The sequence below is a fragment of the Vipera ursinii genome, assembly GCF_947247035.1.
Source record: "Vipera ursinii genome assembly, chromosome: 13".
NCBI lineage: Eukaryota > Metazoa > Chordata > Lepidosauria > Squamata > Viperidae > Vipera > Vipera ursinii.
Genome location: NC_139526.1, coordinates 6,536,072 through 6,555,841, shown reverse-complemented (window position 1 = coordinate 6,555,841; position 19,770 = coordinate 6,536,072).

Below are 19,770 nucleotides of genomic sequence, written 5' to 3'. Positions count from 1 at the left end.
ATGGAATGGAATGGAATAGAAAGGACCTTGGAGGTCTTCAAGTTCAGCCCCCTGCTCAAGCAGGAGAACATAGAACATAGAATAATAAGTTTGGAAGGAACCTTGAGGTCTTCTAGTTCAACCTCCTACCCAAGCAAATGGCTGTCTACTCTTTTCTTAAAAACCCCCACTGATAGAGCACACACAACTTTTGGAGGGAAACTCTTCCACTGATTAATTGTTCTCATTGACAGAAAATTTCTCCTTAGTTCCAGTTTGGATCTCTCTTTGATATATTTCTGTCCATTACTTCTTGTCCTGCCCTCAGGTGCTTTGGAGCTTTGTGACAGCCCCTCAAATATTGGAAAACTGCTATTATGTCACCTCTAGTCCTTCTCTTTCTTAGACATACCTAATTCCTCAATTGTTCATTGCATGGTTTAGCCTCCAGACCCCATATCAACTTTAATAAACTTACCCAGGGAATTATCCTGGGTGATATAAGGCCCATCCTTCTTTGAGTCCAACCTACCTTACAGGTTTATGGTTCTGAGTAAAATAAATTGGGAGGAAGGAGAGCTGACCTTTTGGGGAAAAAATACAGATCGTACAACCAGCAAATAAGAAGCAAAAAAAATGGGGGGGGAGTAAATGCAGTCTTCATTAGAGAAGAAGTATCTGAGGGGTGTAAGCTTGAAAGAATGGCTCCTTCCAAGCAACCCCCCATATTCCTATGAAATATGCTTTATTTAAATAAAACTCAGGATTGAATTCACCCACTATGCTTGGATCTAAGCAGAGTTGCTTTATCCCAACTTGGTACATGACACGGAACAGCAGACTGCATTAGTAGAAACATTCATCAATATGGCTAGCTGGAAGATGATGGATTTTGCTGAATTCCCCAAGGCAATAATTTTCAAACACAGAAGGATGGTTGCTTCTGTGCGCTCTGAATGGGCTTTCAGCATTTTGAAAAATTTCTGTCCTATTTCTCCAAGCTGGAATTGCTGCCACTTCGATAACAGCAGCCAGAGCAAGCCAGTTAGGCAGAGAGCAATTGGAATGTGCCAACTCCTGCCACACCAACCTCAGGCAGTTCCCACCACAAAATATGTTGCAATATGTTGAAGGTTGGTGTGGCAGGAGTTGGTACATCCCAATGACTCTCTTGCCTAACTGGCTTGCTTTGACTGAGAACAACCTTCACACAACTCTACCTGGATGACAGAGAACCTTCATCAACATATTGTAATGCATTTTGGGGTGGAAACCCCCTGAGGTTGGTGTAGCTGGAGTTGGCACATTCCAACGATTCTTTCTGCCTAGCTGGCTTGCTCTGATTAAGGAAGCTGCCTGGATGGGCAGCAAAACATCTCTCAAATTAACAACCAAATTAGTCCAGTTGCAGTGATTCAACCTTCAGACAAGTTCACACAACTTTCAGTCCATGGGAGAGGTTAAACACTATTAGTTCCCCAGCACAAAGACATTCTCCCCAACAAACATGCCCCAGAATGAATGGGAAAGAAAAATGGATTGGTAAGAAAGACATATTTTCCTTCTTTTCACAATGTCCTTGTAATGAGATGGGGGTGCTGGGGATATGATGTAGTTTAGTCCTCAATCACACTATAAGAAGTTGGGGAGATGTACCCCTGCCTACACCCTACCAATTGGGTGCTTCTTCCAAACAAAAATAGCTGGGACTTTAAAAAAGTAGGGACCCCCAAAGGAGTTGACATTCCTCCTAAAATGTTAAAAGGATACTGAAGATACTGAAGTATCTTCTTGGGCCACAGAGAAATAAACCAAGGCAGCTCAGCAGGAGATTTGTTGTCTTGTTTTGTGATGACTATTTCTTTTCCTCACTCTTTTCCATCAGTCCTCCTGCCGAGCTTTAGATGTAATGAGGAAACAGAATTAAAAATGTATTTCCATCAAAAATAAATACTTTGAGAAATATCTATTGGCATTGAATAAAGTGCCAAATATATTAGCACATCCAAGAAAAAAAGTCAAGAATTTCCAAAATTGGTTTGAGGGATGGCTCACTCTATTGATTTCCTTCTAACTTACTTTCTATAATGGTTCCCATTTCCTTCTCTTATATAGTTCATCACTAAACCTTCTCTTTTCCCCAACTATGCCTCTGTAATGCAACTTTTGCCTCTGGATGAGTCCTCTGGAGAAAAGGGATTCCTTCAAAGAGCTAGATGGCCCAATTCCTACCTGGCATGATGGAGAAAATGATGGAAGACACTAAATCTACCTGCTAACTAATTAGCATCCAGTAAAGAGTGGTCAGTAAAGCTTGAATCATTTAAAATTGTTTATTCCTGTCCCTATGGTAACCCTGGACATTCTGAGATGCAAAGAGAATTTCCACAGTAGAATTTGATGATGAAACAATGTCACTGCAAAAGGCAAGGAACACATCAGAATGGCTCTCAAGAGGTAAGCTTGGGAGGAAAGGAAACATCCAGTCCTTCTCCTCACCACTCACCTTCCCTTGTAGCCAATCTTCACTTTCACAGAAGTGGGAATAAGCTTTCATTTGGGCAATCAATCATTTCTTTATTCCTTCAGCTTTCCTGAGTTGGTCAAAGATAAGCAATCCTCACTCTGTTACAACTGTTCAGGAACAAAGAGTTTGTAACCACAGTTTTCAATGTTTGTAAACCATTGCATTGATGGTTTGATGATTATAACACTGTCCTACATTTCAGGACTATCACAGGAAAGCATGGATCCCTAAATGTTTAGCTTTTTAGGTCCATTCCTATGTGCTATAGATCTTTGGAGGGTGGCAATATCCAAAAATTTGCAAGATGGCCTGCCTTCCAGCTGTGGCCAAGATGTGTGACTTTTAGACTTATGAGTTGATGATATGGGATTTTTTAAAAAAATTGAGTAGTCCTGCAAGCATGGGGAGCAGAGATGTAACAACATCTCTCCTCACCGATGACCAGAGAAGTAACAAATGGAATCTTATCCAGGAAAGAACCAATCTAGAACTAAGGAGAAATTTCTTGACAGTGAGAACAATTAATCATTAGAATGGATTGCCTCCAAAAGTTGTGGGTGCTCCATCACTGAAGGTTTTTAAGAAGAGAGTGGACAGCCATTTATCTGAAGTGGTATGGGATCTCCTGCTTAAACAGAGGATTGGTCTAGAATGGATTGTCTCCAAAAGTTGTGGGTGCTCCATCACTGAAGGTTTTTAAGACAAGAGTGGACAGCCATTTATCTGAAGTGGTATGGGATCTCCTGCTTAAACAGAGGATTGGTCTAGAAGATCTCCAAGGTCTTTCTCAACAACTCTGATAGTTGTTCTGATTTCACTGAGTCCTCTCCAGCATATTATCTCTTAAAGTAGCTCTGCAAGTGTCAATCCAGGTTGTTACATTTTGTACGTATTCCTTAATTCTGTTTGTGATTCTAGTTCTTTGTTGCCACTAAGGTGCCTCCAGAGGCCTTCTGACAATTGCCGCTGAAGAAGCTTTTTCTCAATGAAATAAAGCTCACTTTGCTGTTGGCAGTTTCTATTTGTTTGACATCCTCTAAAGTACTTCCAAACTTGGTTATCAGACAGGCCTAACTTCATGCAAGCCAACACCTTCCCATTCTAGGAACCATTGCAAGAATATAAACCTGCCCTGAAAAAAGCATAATTGCATCTGGAAATGGAGAACCTAAGAAAAAAGATGAAGGCATATGAGTGATGGAGCTGGACTCAGAATGTGAGATTCCTCCATGGGGACCAGGAGGAATAAAGTACCGTGTGATGTTTCCTTGACAGCTGGCAACATATGCTTATTCCCCAAAAAAAACACAACTATGGTCATTGTGATTCCTTGAATATGCTGATTACCATTTACAGTAGGGGTGGGGAACTATGGCTTTTTTATGACCTGTGGACTTTAACTCCCAGAATTCCTGAGCCAGCATCCCAATTCTGGGAGTTGAAGTCCACAAGTCATAAAGGGATCATAGTTTCCCACCTTTGATCTATAGCATGGGTGTCCAACCTTGGCAACTTTAAGATTTGTGGACTGGGAGTTGAAGAGACTATGGTGTTTCCAGCCAGTTGGGTCTCCTCTTGGTCCTTTCTCAAAAGACATTCTTTCCTTGGCAGTGAAGTTCCAGAGAATTCATATCACCAACACCAGGTTCATCTGATGGGCCACAAAGTGACTGAACCAAGCTTGGGGTGTTCACCTGTGAAGATGGCCTATGCACCACCCTTCCTGCTAATTAGGAATTGCACTTTCTTCATGCAGGCCACTTAAGACAGTGCTGAATGTGCTCCTTTTTCCATCCAGAGGGGGGAACTGGATTCCTAAAGAAAGGAAATGCATAAAGAATTGTGGAAAGAATTAGACATTTGTTTTAACTGTCAGTCCACACTATGAATCTGTGGCTGTGTTCACACAACATGCTTGCCTATGGCTTATGTAGCTGTCATCTGCTCATTTAATCTTATTTCCTGGGTCCACATAATATATTTAATCAAACTAAATGGCTTGGGTTTGCAGGGCTGCCACAGGCAGGTGTACATGTTGTGCACTGCACAAAGGTACTCTGACATGGAGGGGAAAGTGATGGGAAAGCCCATTCACTTACTACTCCATGTGTTTGTGCATGTGCTGTAAGGAGAATAAAGTGCCAGGAAGCCACAACTGTCACATGACATGACTTGCACAAACTTTTTGCACAAATGTCCAGTGGCCCTCTGGGTTTGCAGAACGCAGGGGTCCCCAATCCCCGGTCCATGGACCAGCACCAGTCTGCAGTATGCCAGAAACAAGGCCGCACAAACAAGCAAAGCATCCCATCCGTGCAGATCCTGTCTAATGTCAGGTCCCACCCCAATCCACTTCTTAGGGAAGAAGAACTCTTGAAGACTGTCCAAAAAGGAACTTTTACTAAGACATAATTGTCAGTGGAAAATCTAGACAGGATCTGAATACTGTGTTACAGGTTGGTACTTTTAAAGTGTCCCCAAGTGAACCCCCACCCTCAGTCCACTTGGTCAGTCCCGGATCAATAGAGGTTCAGGTGTCAAAACCTTCCAAGGGAAAAGGGATCTTCCATGCCTTTACGACATTTCCTTCCTCCCTTTCAGATTCTAATTGGAGATACAAACCAGATCTCTCCCCCCCTCCCTTTCTTTGTTCTTCTCAGTTCAAAGGTTCTTCCCCTGGTCTAATGACAGCCTCCAGGCAGGCTGAATAATCACCCTTGCAACAAATGGATAAGGATAGCCAATTAACATCTTCTCTTCTTCTCCTTGGGAATGGCAGAATCCAGTGAGGGATGTAAGATTTTAGAACATACACATAGTAATTTATGAATGGGATATAAATGGATTCTGACAATCTGCTCCCCTTAAAAGAAAGATAGGTCCATCTGTAGAGGAAATAAAACATAATGTTAGCCCGGTTTGTTCAGATATTCTGTATGAAACCGCTTAAGCAACTTTGGTGCTTTAATGTGGTGTTTATTGACCCACTCATTTTCTGAGGAGGGGAGGTGTTTCCAAGCTACTAAATACTGAATTGCTCCATGGCATTTCCTGGAATCTAGGATTTCCTTCACCTCAAAGTATTGTTCTCCTTCCACCATGATGGGAGGTGGTGGTGGGGGTTGTTCATAGGGATGACTGTTGTTATCTTTTTAGTAAACTGCAGTGAAAATTTGGGTGTATCTGTCTAAGATTTTTAGGTAGTCCTAATTCAACTGTTACTGGGTTTATGATTCTTTTAATTGGAAAAGGTCCAATATATTTTGGTCCGAGTTTTTTACAGGGTTGTAGTGATTTAAGATATTTTGTGGATAAATATACCATCTCTCCCACCCTGAATATTATGGGATCTACTCTTTTCTTGTCCGCCTGTGTCTTGTATGCTTGTCTAGCTTCATCTAAAGCTTTCCTAATGATTGGCCAGATGTTTTGTAATTGAGCAATCCACTCCTTCAGTTCAGGAATTACCGGTTCGGTTGGGGTAGTTCTGGCATGGGGTTGAAACTTTGACCGGTAGCTACTTGAAATGAAGTGTAACCTGTGCTGGAGTGGACTGCATTATTATATGCCACTTCTGCGAAAGGCAGTAGGTCCGTCCAGTTTGTTTGCTGGAAATTAATAAAGCATCTTAAATATTGCTCAAGCTGTTGTGGCCCCAACCCCCGTGCCTGTCCTAACTGAGGAAGAGGACTCTGAGGATGATGGGGAGGAACTGGCAAGGCCTCCCTCTCCGGGACCCTTCGCTTTGGCAAGGCCTCCGTCTCCATTTGAAGGCCGAGAGGAGCAGCCTGGGAGTAGCCAGGCTGGGAGCCAGGCTTGTACGGAGCTCGAGCAGCTGCAGCAAATACAGTCTAGTGAAGATGACTCATGGCTAGACCCTCGAGAAAGACACAGGGCCAAGCATTTGCAGCAACGTAGGATGAGTAGGAGTCATTGAGCCACACCCCACAAGGTACAAAAGGCGGTGTGGCTGCTCTCAGAACTTTGTGATGAACAATTAATTCACCACAGCTTCTGGTCACATCTGTCGGATTTCTCTACCTGTGTGAACCCTTGTCTGGATTTCATGACTACGCTTCTTCATCTCTGCTTTTGGGTTTGTTTGTTTGGACTTTCTTGGAATTACTTGTTGGCAGTTATCTCATGTCAGCGAACGTTTGAGATAACTAGCTTATTTTGGCTGACTGTGGGTAGCTTGCTGTCAAGCCTTTATCGGACAGCAATTATATTGCAGTATAAAGAATTAAGGGACGTGGTGGCTCAGTGGGTTAGGACGCTGAGCTTGTCGATCAGAAGGTCGGCAGTTTGGCGGGTCGAATCCCGAGTGCCGCGTAGCAGAGTGAGCGCCTGTTACTCGTCCCAGCTTCTGCCAACCTAGCAGTTCGAAAGCAGGTAAAAATGCAAGTAGAAAAATAGGGACCACTACGGTGGGAAGGTAACAGCGTTCCATGCGCCTTTGGTGTCTAGTCATGCCGGCCACATGACCACGGAGACGTCCTCAGACAAGCGCTGGCTCTTCGGCTTTGAAACGGAGATGAGCACCGGCCCCTAGAGTTGGAAACGACTAGCACGCATGTGCGGGGGAACCTTTACCTTTACTATAAAGAATTAACCCTTTTGTTTTGTACCTACTTGTCTGGCTGTTTGTACCTTGAGGGAGCAGGAACAGAACACAACTACTGAGTTAGCCTTTTCACATTGACCGATTGAGGGTGATGACTAGATGTCAGTCCTTGGGTGGTTCCTAAAAGGGAAAAAATTCTTTCCAAAATGCCGACGTGAATTGCACCCCACTATCAGATATGATGCATTGTGGTGCCCCATGCAATCTGTAAATATGCTGTACAAAAAGTTTTGCTAAGGCTTTTGCGGTAGGGATCTTTTGGCAAGGTATGAAATGCACTTTTTAGAAAACAGATCTGTGACAGTCCAGACTACTGTGTTCGCATTGCTTTCTGGTAATTCCACTATAAAATCCATGGCTATTTCTTTCCATGGGGCTGAGGGGTTCGCCACCGGTTGTAACAGTCCTGGTGATTTCCCTTGCAGCCTCTTGGCCATCACACAAATTTGACAGCTGCCCACATAGCTTTCTATGTCCTTTTTCATAGATGGCCACCAAAATTGCCTTTTAGTTAAGTGTAAAGTTTTTACAAGCCCAAAATGTCCTGCTGATTTTGTATCACGGCACAGTTGCATGAAATTGATCCTCTGTGTGGCAGGTATGTATAACTTCTCACCCACCCAGGGTAGTCCATCTTTAATTGTGCACACATGTCTATTTTTCTGGAACCATTCATCACTTTCCAAAGACTTTCAGAATTCTATTCTAGTTTGGCTATCCACCTTCGGCTTCATTTTTATTTGAACCCTGGTGGTGACTGGTACTGTCAGTTGTTGTTCAGGCACAAGTGGTTTAGAGTCAGTGGTCTGTGTGCTGTTATATTGGTGCATGCGAGATAATGCATCTGCCAGGAAATTCTTCCTCCCCCCCCCCCCGGTAAGTGTTTGAGAGTGAAATTGAATCGGTGGAAATGTTGGGACCAGTGGGCTTGCTTAGGAGTGAGTTTCCTGGGTGTTTTTAGTGCTTCCAAATTTTTGTGGTCTGTCCAGACATGGAAGGGGATTTTATTTCTTTCTAGTAACTGGCGCCATGTAAGTAAAGCCCGTCTCACTGAATATGCCTCTTTTTCCCACGCGGGCCAACATTGGAATTCTCAAGGCCATGTTTGGTATTTCCCAACAATCTGTTACTGGAAGGAAAAAGCAATCCCTGCTGCATTACTGATCCCAGAGAAGCATTTGCATGTATGCAGGTATTCTTAGGGTGCCATAGTTATGGATGAGAAATATTGGTTGCAAAGGTGGCATTTCTGGATGTAATACAGATATTTTGGACTTATTTTTGTTTCTTTGCATGTTTGATATTTTTTTAATTAAAGAGTTTTACAAATACATTTTAAACATAAAAAACCCATCCCTCCCTCTCCCTCCCCCCCAACTTCCCAGAGCAAATACAGGGTATTAACCCTAACAATCTTAAACTATAATATGCTAACTAGCTATAATAACACTTTAAGTCCTATCACACTTTAACTCTCCTTAAAAATAATTAAATAATAACAAATCTTATAAATCTAATACTTATGCAAATGCTAAATGAAACTTTTTAGTCCCATATTTATTCTGGATATAATCAATCCATCTTCTCCATTCCAAAATATATCTTTGTTGCGAATGATCTTTCAAATATATATTTATATTTATTAAATTTTTATACTGCCCTTCTCCCGAAGGACTCAGGGCGGTGTACAGGGCAATAAATATTAAAAACGAAGTACAAAAGTTAAAAAACAATTAAATATTATCCCCGATATAAACAGTAATTAAAACCATGTTAAAAACCCAACCCTTAACCCATCAAACCAGGCCGGATTGCTCAAATAAATAAGTTTTTAGATCCCGCCGGAAGGAATGAAGGTTGGGGGCCATCCGGAGTTCGACCGGCAAGCGGTTCCACAGGTCTGGTGTGCCCACAGAGAACGCCCTCCCCCTAGGGGCCACCAATCAACATTCTTTGATCGGAGGCACCCTGAGGAGGCCCTCTCTGTGGGAGCGCACTGGATGGAGGGAGGTTGACGCCGGCCGCAGGTGTTGCCGTAGGTAATCTGGACCCATGCCATGTAGGGCTTTGTAAGTCATTACCAACACCTTGAATCTCACCCGGAGGACAACCGGCAGCCAATGCAGCTCGCGGAGCAAAGGTGTACCATGGGAGTATCGGAAGACTCCCAACAAAACTCACGCGGCTGCATTCTGCACCAGTTGGAGCCTCCGAGTGGTCTTCAAGGGCAGCCTCATGTAGAGAGCATTACAGTAGTCCAGACAAGAGGTCACGAGCTGAGATTTTTGCCTTCGCTGTCCTCATTGCCGCAAGATAAGACCTAATAAAGGTTCTTAACTGCAATCGGTCAGATTCGGAACGGCTGGATCTCCCACCTCTCTCCAGACCCCGTCTCCGACGCTTCATCTCCCGGAGCTCCGCAGAAAACCATGGAGCCCAACGGGATCTGTGCCGGGTCAGGGGTCGCAAGGGTACAACCCGGTCGAGTGCCTCAGTGGCCGCCCTTTCCCAGGCATCCACCAAGGCATCGGCCGGGCTGTGAATGAGGGCAATAGGTATAGACCCAAGCGCCATCTGGAACCGTTCTGGGTCCATTAGGCGCCTGGGGCAGAACCACCTGGTCGGTTCCGCAGCCCAGCGGCGGGGGGTGGTGTAGCGGAAGACCAGCCGCAGGAGATAATGATCAGACCATGACAGGGGGAAGATGTCTGGCAAACCCCCTCCCAGATCATCCAACCATTGCCCAGATAAAAACACCAGGTCGAGAGTGTGACCCCCACATGAGTCAGGCCCTGAATTACTTGAGTCAGGTCCATGGCCGTCATGGAAGCCATGAACTCCCGAGCTACCTCTGACAACCCTCCCAGGGAAGGCAGGTTGAAGTCACCCAGCACTATAAGCCTGGGAAACTCCACCGCCTACCCTGAGAGGGTGTCAAGCAGCCCAGTCAGGGCTGTTGCCACACAGCTGGGTGCAAGGTATGTGAGCAACAAGCCCATCTGGACCCGAGGACCCAATCTCAGGAGGAGGGACTCACTCCCGCCTATCTGGACAATGGTGGTCTCCCACGGACATAAAGTCTCCCGAATCACCACCACCCCACCGCCCCTACCCTGAGCCCGTGGCTGGTGTAGCACACAGAAACCTGGGGGGCATAGCTCAGTCAGAGGGACCCCTCCCTCCGAGCCCAACCAGGTTTCGGTAATGCATGCCAGATCCGCGCGTTCCTCCTCAATCAGATCACAAACGAGGGGAGCCTTGTTAACAACGCATCTGGCATTAAAATACACCAGCCTAAGCTCAGGGACCTGATCACCCTCACCCCCAGGCAAAAGGGTGCTAACTGGAGGGTCAGAGCACGCCACCACTTGAAGATAGGGCGCCGTCTGAACGGAGAGTGCGGGGAAAGTGGACGTGCCGCCGGCGCCCTGCTCCCAGGCCCGGATTGGCTGGAAAACATGCCTGCTCGCGAGTAGGCAGGCGAAGATCTGGAAGGCTCGGGATGTAGGGAGGGTGGGGGGTGGGGGGTGGGGGGAAGCGAGAGTCTCCCGGGACGAGGGGAGGTCAGGCTGCGTCCCGGATCAAGGCCGACGAAGCACCGACAGCCGCTTTTCTCTCGGATGGGTGGCTGTAAATAGGAGCCCTTCGCCTTCTCGGGGATGGCAGCGGCGAAGAAACGTTGAATGCCGGGCTAGCTCGCCACTTTGCCCTTTTTCCTGCACTTTCCTTCCCGGGTGCAAACAGCAGCCTTCGAGGAAACCCAGCCTGGGCAGCGGCGGCGACTTCCTTCTCTTGCTTCTCCTCGGCTGGTTGGGGCGGCGGCTGCAACTTCACCCCAGCAGCCCGGGCGCGCAGAGATGCTGCTTCTCTTTCGGCTCCGCGTCCGCCAGCGCTCGGAGCGGGCTCGAGGTGCTGCTGGTGAACTTCCTTCCCCCTTCGCTTTTGCTTGCTCCGCTTCTGCTGATGTCACGGCCGCCGGAGCTCGGGAGGCTCGCTCGCCAATCACAGCCGGGAAGCCTGGGGGAGACCGGGAGCCAAGAAGCCAGCCGCCGCGAGTGCTGCGAGGGAGCGCGGCGTGGCGGGCGGCTTTTTAAAGGGAACGCCGCCCCCTTTTTAAACTTCCCCTCCTCCTCCGCCCAGCCTTTACTCTTCTTTCCTTCCACTTTCCGGATTAGGGCTGGGGAAGGAAGGAAGGAAGGAAGGAAGGAAGGAAGGAAGGAAGGAAGGAAGGATTTAGAGAGGAGGGAAAGGGGAGGGAGGGAGGGAGGAAGGAAGGAAGGAAGGAAGGAAGGAAGGAAGGAAGGAAGGAAGGATTTAGAGAGGAGGGAAAGGGGAGGGAGGGAGGGAGGGAGGGAACAAGCAAACGCTGCCCCAAAACTGGGGCGTTTCAAGCCATGGCTCCTCCGGCAACAGTCGCTTAAGCTGCAGTTCATCCGGTTCCCCCAGCCTTTCCAAATATTCCAGGCTGGAGCATTCACTCCCTCCGCAGTTCCTCCAGCCATTACGAGCCGTTTCTGGTTAAGTTCAAACAAATACAAGCAGATTCAAGCCGTGGCTCTTTCCGCCCCGAAAATCAGCTGATCGGGCGTTTCAAGCCGCGGCGTTTCAAAACGGCCACAATCTCCCGGCAAGACCTCCTCTGCAGTTCCTCCAGCCATTACAAAGCAACTCTGGTCAAATTCAGGCCGTTTCGGTCTAATTCAGGCAGATGCAAACAGATTCAAGCCGCGGCTCTTCCACCCGAAAATCAGCTGATCGGGCGTTTCAAGACGCGGCGTTTCAAAATGGCTACAATCTCCCGGCCAGACCTCCAGCTGCCTCACCTGACAATCGGGGAGGGGAGGGGAGGGGGGGAGGAAGGAGGAAGAAACCAGCGCACCCTTCGCCCTTTTATTGTCGCAATCGAAGAGGTAGGAGAATGCGGGGTGGGGAGGGGAGAGAGAGAGAGAGAGAGAGTAGAAATCCCTATTTTCGGAGCCGAGAAGAGAAGCGCGGCTACAGCAGTCGCTAGAGTTCCCCCCAAGGGGGCGGAGAAAGAAGAACTCTCGGAGCGTTTCTTTCGTAAATACGCGCGCAGGCACACACTCGCCCAGCCGCGCGCTTCGCCCAGCTTCTCGCGGGGAGTTTGCAAGCCCTTCGTTTCTCTTCAGGGCCGTCAGAAGGGCGAGCAAGTCTCTGCCCTGCCCTGCCCTGCCGTGGGGGTGGAGAGCCAAGCGCGCTTGACGTTCCTGGAAACGAGAAGGGCCTGCGGAGACTGACACCAACCCGAGTGCCCAAGCGGGTCTTCTCAGCATCAGGCAAAGTAGCTCACATGCTAAACAAGCCCGGCAGAGGAGCCGGAGCAGCTCCGCTGCTGGGGGCGCATCTCGGCCGGGCCTTGCAGGATCTGGGCCGGGCGCCTCTGCTCGCCGCTCCGGCTCCTCTGCCGGGCTTGTTTCGCGTGCGAGCTACTTTGCTGGCCGCTGCTGAGGGAAGATCTCTGGAGAGGAGCATAAGGTGAGCTGCTGCATTTCCCAGCCTCGGCTTATACTCGAGTCACCAACTTTTTCCATTTTTGGGGGGTAAAATTAGGGTTCTCGGCTTATATTCGAGTCGGCTTATATTCAAGTATATACGGTACTAATTGATGATAATGCCGCAGCCTCATAGTATAATTTAAAATTGGGCATTTTAAGACCACCTCTTTCACGTACATCTTGCATTATCTTAAGTTTAACTCTTGGTCTCTTCGCTGCCCAAACAAATTTATTAATACCTCTCTGCCATTCCTCCAAATTTGAATGTTTTTTAAGTATAGGTATCATTTGAAACAAAAATAAAAATTTTGGTAAAACATTAATTTTCACTGCTGCAATTCTTCCCAATAAGGACAATTATAATTTTTTCCAACTATCTAATTCTTTTTGTATTTTTAACCATAACAATTCATAATTATTTTTATATAATTTCGCATTTGAAACTGAAAGATAAACCCCCAAGTATTTAATCTTCTTAACTATTTCAAATAGCGTTAGTTTTCCTAAAGCTTACTTTTGTTCTTTAGTCATATTTTTAGACAAAATTTTAGTTTTTTGCCTATTTACCTTAAATCCAGAAACTTGTCCATATTGTAAAATTATTTCCATTAAATCTATAACCGATTGAGTTGGTTGAGTTAATGTAATTACCAAGTCATCCGCAAATCAAATAAACTTAAATGCTTTCAGTCTATAATCTTTATCTTTAATTTTAATTCCCTTTATTTTCTCTGAATCACGTATCTTGATCAACAATATTTCCAATGTTAAAACAAACAATAATGGCAACAGCAGACAACCCTGTCTTGTTCCCTTTTCAATTTTACAAGCTTCTGTTAAACTACCATTAATTATTATTTGAGCTGTTTGTTTTTGATATATTGCCCTAATAGGTTGTAAAAACTTATCACCAAACTTCATCTTCTCCAAAACTTTAAATAAAAATTGCCAATTCAATTGATCAAAGGCCTTTTCGGCATCCAAAAAGATCAACGCTGAGGGGACTTGATTATTTCTTTCCAAAAATTCTAATAAATTTACAATATGTCTCACATTATTTTTCATTTGTCTACCACTTATAAATCCTGTTTGATCACTATGAATCATTTGCTGCATAACCTTCATTAATCTATTTGCTAAAATCTTTGAAAATATTTTATAATCATTATTTAAAAGTGATATAGGCCTATAATTTTTAAGTTGAACAAGATCTTGATCTTCCTTAGGGATCAACGTTATAAATGCTGTTTTCCACAATGGAGGCACTTCTCCTCCAGATTGAATTGTTCTAAATAATTCTTTTAATGGCTCCACCATTTCTGATTGTAAATTTTTATAATAAATAGCTGATAAACCAACTGTACCGGGTGCCTTACCCACTTTTAATTGTTTAATTGCTAAAATAATTTCTTCAGCAGTTATCAATTGATTCATCCCTTCCCGTTGCTCTTGTGTAAGTATTGGGATATTCACGTTCTGTAAGTAACTGTCCATATCTAAACCTTGCTTTATATCCCTACCATATAATTTAGAATAAAATTCAACAAAAGCTTTTTTAATAATATTTTGCTGAAACACCTCTTTACCCTTATATTCTGTCTTATCAATATTACATGATCTTTGTTGGGATCCCGAGAGGTGGTTGGGTTTACCTAGGGGCCTCTGGGGAACATGCATCAAGAGGCCCCTGATCCATTTTCTAGCCAGTTATTTTAAAGGGTTAGGGAGGGGGAGGAATAGTGGGGAGGGGAGGGAATTACTTTTTTTTATTGAAAAGTTTTATCATACATTTTATCTTTAACAGTCCCCCCTACCCCTCCCCTATCCCTCCCTCCTTGCCCCTCCCTCCCTCCCCTCCCCCCCGACTTCCCAGAGCTAAGTACAAGGTATAAAAAACAAAAAAAAAACAATCATAAACATCCATATGCTAACAACCATAAACTCTAAAATCTATCACTCTCTAGCTCATATAGGATAACTACAAACACTATTAATATACAATATATAAAAAAACAGGAAAAAAGGGAAAAAAGAAAGGAAGACTTATTCAAATGCTACATGAAACTTCTTAGTCCCATATTTGTTCTGGATATACTCAATCCATTTTCTCCACTATGGGAGGGGAGGGAATTACTAACCGGCACTCAGTCTGGGCCGGTTATGGCCTCTGGCGGGATGGGGTTGGGGGTGGAGGCTGCTGGCTCCGCGTGTGCTGGTGTGGGGTGTCAAATCCCCACGACAATAGGGAATGGCAGCAGGAGGTTGCACGGAGGGCCACATCAATATCCAGGATCGCGCCCTCACTATCTTCAAGTGGTGGCGTGCTCTGACCCTCCAGTTAGCACCCTTTTGCCTGGGGGTGAGGGTGATCAGGTCCCTGAGCTTAGGCTGGTGTATTTTAATGCCAGATGCGTTGTTAACAAGGCTCCCCTCGTTTGTGATCTGATTGAGGAGGAACGCGCGGATCTGGCATGCATTACCGAAACCTGGTTGGGCTCGGAGGGAGGGGTCCCTCTGACTGAGCTATGCCCCCCAGGTTTCTGTGTGCTACACCAGACACGGGCTCAGGGTAGGGGCGGTGGGGTGGTGGTGGTGATTCGGGAGACTTTATGTCTGTGGGAGACCACCATTGTCCAGATAGGCGGGAGTGAGTCCCTCCTCCTGAGATTGGGTCCTCGGGTCCAGATGGGCTTGTTGCTCACATACCTTGCACCCAGCTGTGTGACAACAGCCCTGACTGGGCTGCTTGACACCCTCTCAGGGTAGGCGGTGGAGTTTCCCAGGCTTATAGTGCTGGGTGACTTCAACCTGCCTTCCCTGGGAGGGTTGTCAGAGGTAGCTCGGGAGTTCATGGCTTCCATGACGGCCATGGACCTGACTCAAGTAATTCAGGGCCTGACTCATGTGGGGGTCACACTCTCGACCTGGTGTTTTTATCTGGGCAATGGTTGGATGATCTGGGAGGGGGTTTGCCAGACATCTTCCCCCTGTCATGGTCTGATCATTATCTCCTGCGGCTGGTCTTCCGCTACACCACCCCCCGCCGCTGGGCTGCGGAACCGACCAGGTGGTTCTGCCCCAGGCGCCTAATGGACCCAGAACGGTTCCAGATGGCGCTTGGGTCTATACCTATTGCCCTCATTCACAGCCCGGCCGATGCCTTGGTGGATGCCTGGGAAAGGGCGGCCACTGAGGCACTCGACCGGGTTGTACCCTTGCGACCCCTGACCCGGCACAGATCCCGTTGGGCTCCATGGTTTTCTGCGGAGCTCCGGGAGATGAAGCGTCGGAGACGGGGTCTGGAGAGAGGTGGGAGATCCAGCCGTTCCGAATCTGACCGATTGCAGTTAAGAACCTTTATTAGGTCTTATCTTGCGGCAATGAGGACAGCGAAGGCTAATTATTTTCGCTGCCCTCATCGCATCTGCAAATAATCGCCCGGCCACCCTGTTTAGGGTGACTCACTCCCTTCTTAACCAGGAGGTGAGGGAGGATCCCTTGCAGGGTCGGGCCGAGGAGTTTAGTCATCATCTGATGGATAAAATCGCTCGGATCCAGGCCGGTTTGGACTCTGACTGGGCAGAGCCTGATGTGGAGGAATCGGACTGTCTTGAGCATGTTATCTGGACTGAGTTCGATCCTGTTTCCCCTGATGATGTGGACAGGATTATGGGGAAGCTGAGGTCCACCACCTGTTTATTGGACCCGTGCCCCTCCTGGCTGGTTTTTGCGGCCCGGGAGGAGACACGAGGCTGGTTCCAGGCAGTTAACTGCTTCCTTGAAGGAGGGTGTCTTCCCTGCTGCCTTGAAGGAGGCGGTGGTGAGACCCCTCCTCAAGAAGCCTGCCCTGGACCCGGCTGTTTTAAACAACTTTCGTCCGGTCTCCAACCTTCGCTTCCTGGCGAAGGTTGTTGAGAGTGTGGTGGCGCATCAGCTTCCTCTGTTCCTGGAGGAAACTGATAATCTGGACCTGTACCAATCGGGTTTCAGGCTATTCTGAACCAGCCCTCTTCTAGCAAACCCCTATTCAAAAAGAAGAGACTGGAGAGCGTCCAAGGCTAAAAGGCTTCTGCCAAGATTTAATTACGCAGTTAACAAAAACACTAGAGCTTGTCTTCTCAAGCGGAAAAGTTGCTTTCAGCAACCAGCCCCTCCCCAAACACTCCTTTTATAGAGAGCTCAGGGCGTGGTCTCCCTGTGCCTCCTCCCGAGGAGTCCCATAGCCTTTCTTTGTTTGTTCCTGCTCGACTGCCTCCTGCGTCGGGCGTCCTTGAACAGGGCCAGCTGTGGGTCATCATCCTCCGCACTCTCGGGCTCACGCAGCTGAGAAGAGGTCCCCGGCTGAGGACTCTGCAAAGCCTCCAAACCATCATCAGCCGGTTCGTCTCCCTCCTCCCCCTCATCTGAGTCCTCCGATACATCGGACCCGGCTGTCGGACCCACAGGCTGGCCCTGAGTCACAACACTATCCCGCACCACAGGGCCCTTCCCCCGGGTCTGCCGATCCGGATGCGGTCGGGATGGGAACTGTTCGTGAAACGCAGTCACCAACGCAGGGGCATGAACGGCGGTCGCGTCTTCCCATGTGAAGTCCTCCGGCCCGTACCCTTTCCACTCGATCAGGTACTGGAAGCGACCTTTCAGCCAGCGGGAATCCCTGATGCTGGCGACCTCGTACTCGGGGGTGCTGCCTCCATCACGAGTTCCTGATGGGGGAGGTTCTGCTTGGCGAAGTGGACAGGCCGGTTGTTCGGGGACCAACAAGGACCTATGGAAGACGGGGTGCACGCGCAGGGAACGTGGCAGAGTTAAACGATAGGCGACCGGATTGATGACGGCCTCGACTGGGAACGGTCCAAGGTAACGGTGGTCCAGCTTCCTCGCCGGCCGAGTGGATGGTAGGTTCCTGGTGGACAGCCAGACCCGATCCCCCACCGATAGTGGAGGCGTATCCCTTCTCGACCGATCGGCGAACCTCTTGTAGTCGGCCTTGGCCTTCTCCAGCTGCCGTCGCACCAACCGATGGATCGCCTGTAACTCCGCCATGAATTCGTTCGCTGCCGGCTCTGGTGAGTCCACGGGAGAAAGGGGGAAAAACCTGGGGTGATAACCCACGTTGGCCAAGAACGGTGTCATCTGCGTGGAGGTGTGTTGCGAGTTATTAAAGGCAAACTCGGCTATGGCCAAATAGTCTACCCAGTTGTCCTGCTGCAGGTTAACATAGCAGCGCAGATACTGCTCTAAGATGCCGATGACCTTCTCGGTACCCCCGTCGGTCTGAGGATGATGCGCGGACGAGAGGCAAACCTTAATGTCCAACGCCCGCATCAACTCCTGCCAAAAGCGGGCTGTAAACTGGGCCCCCCTATCGGAGACGACCCTATCGGGAAGGCCGTGCAGCCGGAACACCTGTTGGATGAACATGCAACTAGTGGCGCGAGCTGACGGTAAGCCGCGACAGGGGATGAAGTGCGCCATCTTGGTCAACATGTCCACCACCACAAACACTGTCGTGAAGCCGGAGGATGGGGGTAGATCCGTCAGAAAGTCCATGGACACAGCCCCCCAGGGTCTCTTGGGCGTTGGCAAAGGCTGCAGTAAACCAGGCGGGGCCCCTGTCGCTGACTTGGCCTGCCTGCATGGGACGCAGGAGGTGACATAAGACTGGACATCGTGTCGGACTCGGGGCCACCAGAAAGTACGGGAGACCAGGTTCAGAGTCTTGAACAGGCCAAAATGCCCCGCAGCCGGGTTATCATGACATTGGCTGAGGACGAGTCCCCTGAGTGGCCCTCCTGGAACATAGAGCCGGTCACGATAATACAGGAGTCCATCCGCGACCGACCAAGGCGAATCTGGCCCCACCTCTTCCTTCCGCTGAGCCACCCACGCCTCCTGCTGCTGCGCCTCCCGGATCCGAGCCCGTATATCCACCGGCTCCCGCACCGCAGCAAAAGACTCGACGGGGATCACTGTCCTGGGCGGAAGCTTGTCTTCCACTCGGGTGTACTCGGGCTTCCTGGACAGAGCATCCGCTCTCTGGTTGTGCCCGCTTGGTATGTACCGCACCCGGAAGTCAAACCTCGCAAAGAAGAGGGACCACCGGATCTGGCGTTGATTCAAATTCCGAGCGGTCTGCAGGCTTTCCAGATTCTTGTGGTCCGTCCGGACCTTGATCTGATGCCGCGCCCCCTCCAGATGATGCCTCCAAGCCTCGAATGCCGCCTTGATGGCCAGCAGCTCCTTCTCCCAGATGGTATAGTTGCGCTCCGAGGGGTTCAATTTCCGAGAGTGATACGCGCAAGGGAAAAGGGTACCGCTGGGCGTCGTTGCCTGGAGTAACACGGCCCCAATGGCAATGTCGGAGGCGTCCGCCTCCACGACAAATGGCCGTTGCGGGTCGGGATGTTTCAAGATGGGCTCCTTCATGAAGGCGTCCTTCAAAGCCTGGAACGCCTGTTGTTCGGGGGCGTTCCACTGGAACCGAGTCTTCTTCTGCAGGAGCCGGGAGAGGGGGGCTGTCAAGGCAGCAAAGCCAGGGATGAATGTCCGATAGTAGTTGGCAAATCCAAGGAGTCGCTGAACGTCCTTCACGCGACACGGGGGTTGCCAACTCTGCAACGACTCGACTTTACTCGGCTCCATGGCGATGCCCTCAGGAGAAATGCGGTGACCCAGGAAATCGATGGTCACCTGGTAGAACTGGCACTTCTCCAACTTGGCAAACAGCCGATGTTCCCGGAGGCGTTGCAGGACCTGACGGAGGTGCTGATGATGCGCTTCACGCGACGGGGAGTAAATCAGGATGTCGTCCAGGTAAATCACGACAAACTGGTCCAACAGATCTCGAAAGATATCGTTCATAAAATGCTGAAACACAGCGGGGGCGTTGGTCAGGCCAAACGGCATCACCGTGTACTCGAAATGTCCATAGCGAGTACCGAACGCCGTCTTCCACTCATCACCCGGCCGAACCCTGACGAGGTTGTAAGCTCCACGCAGGTCCAGTTTCGTGAAGATCTTAGCCTCCCGGAGTCGGTCCAAGAGCTCGGGGATGAGGGGCAGCGGGTAGCGGTTACGCACCGTGATAGCGTTGAGTTTCCGGTAGTCACAGCAAAGCCGTA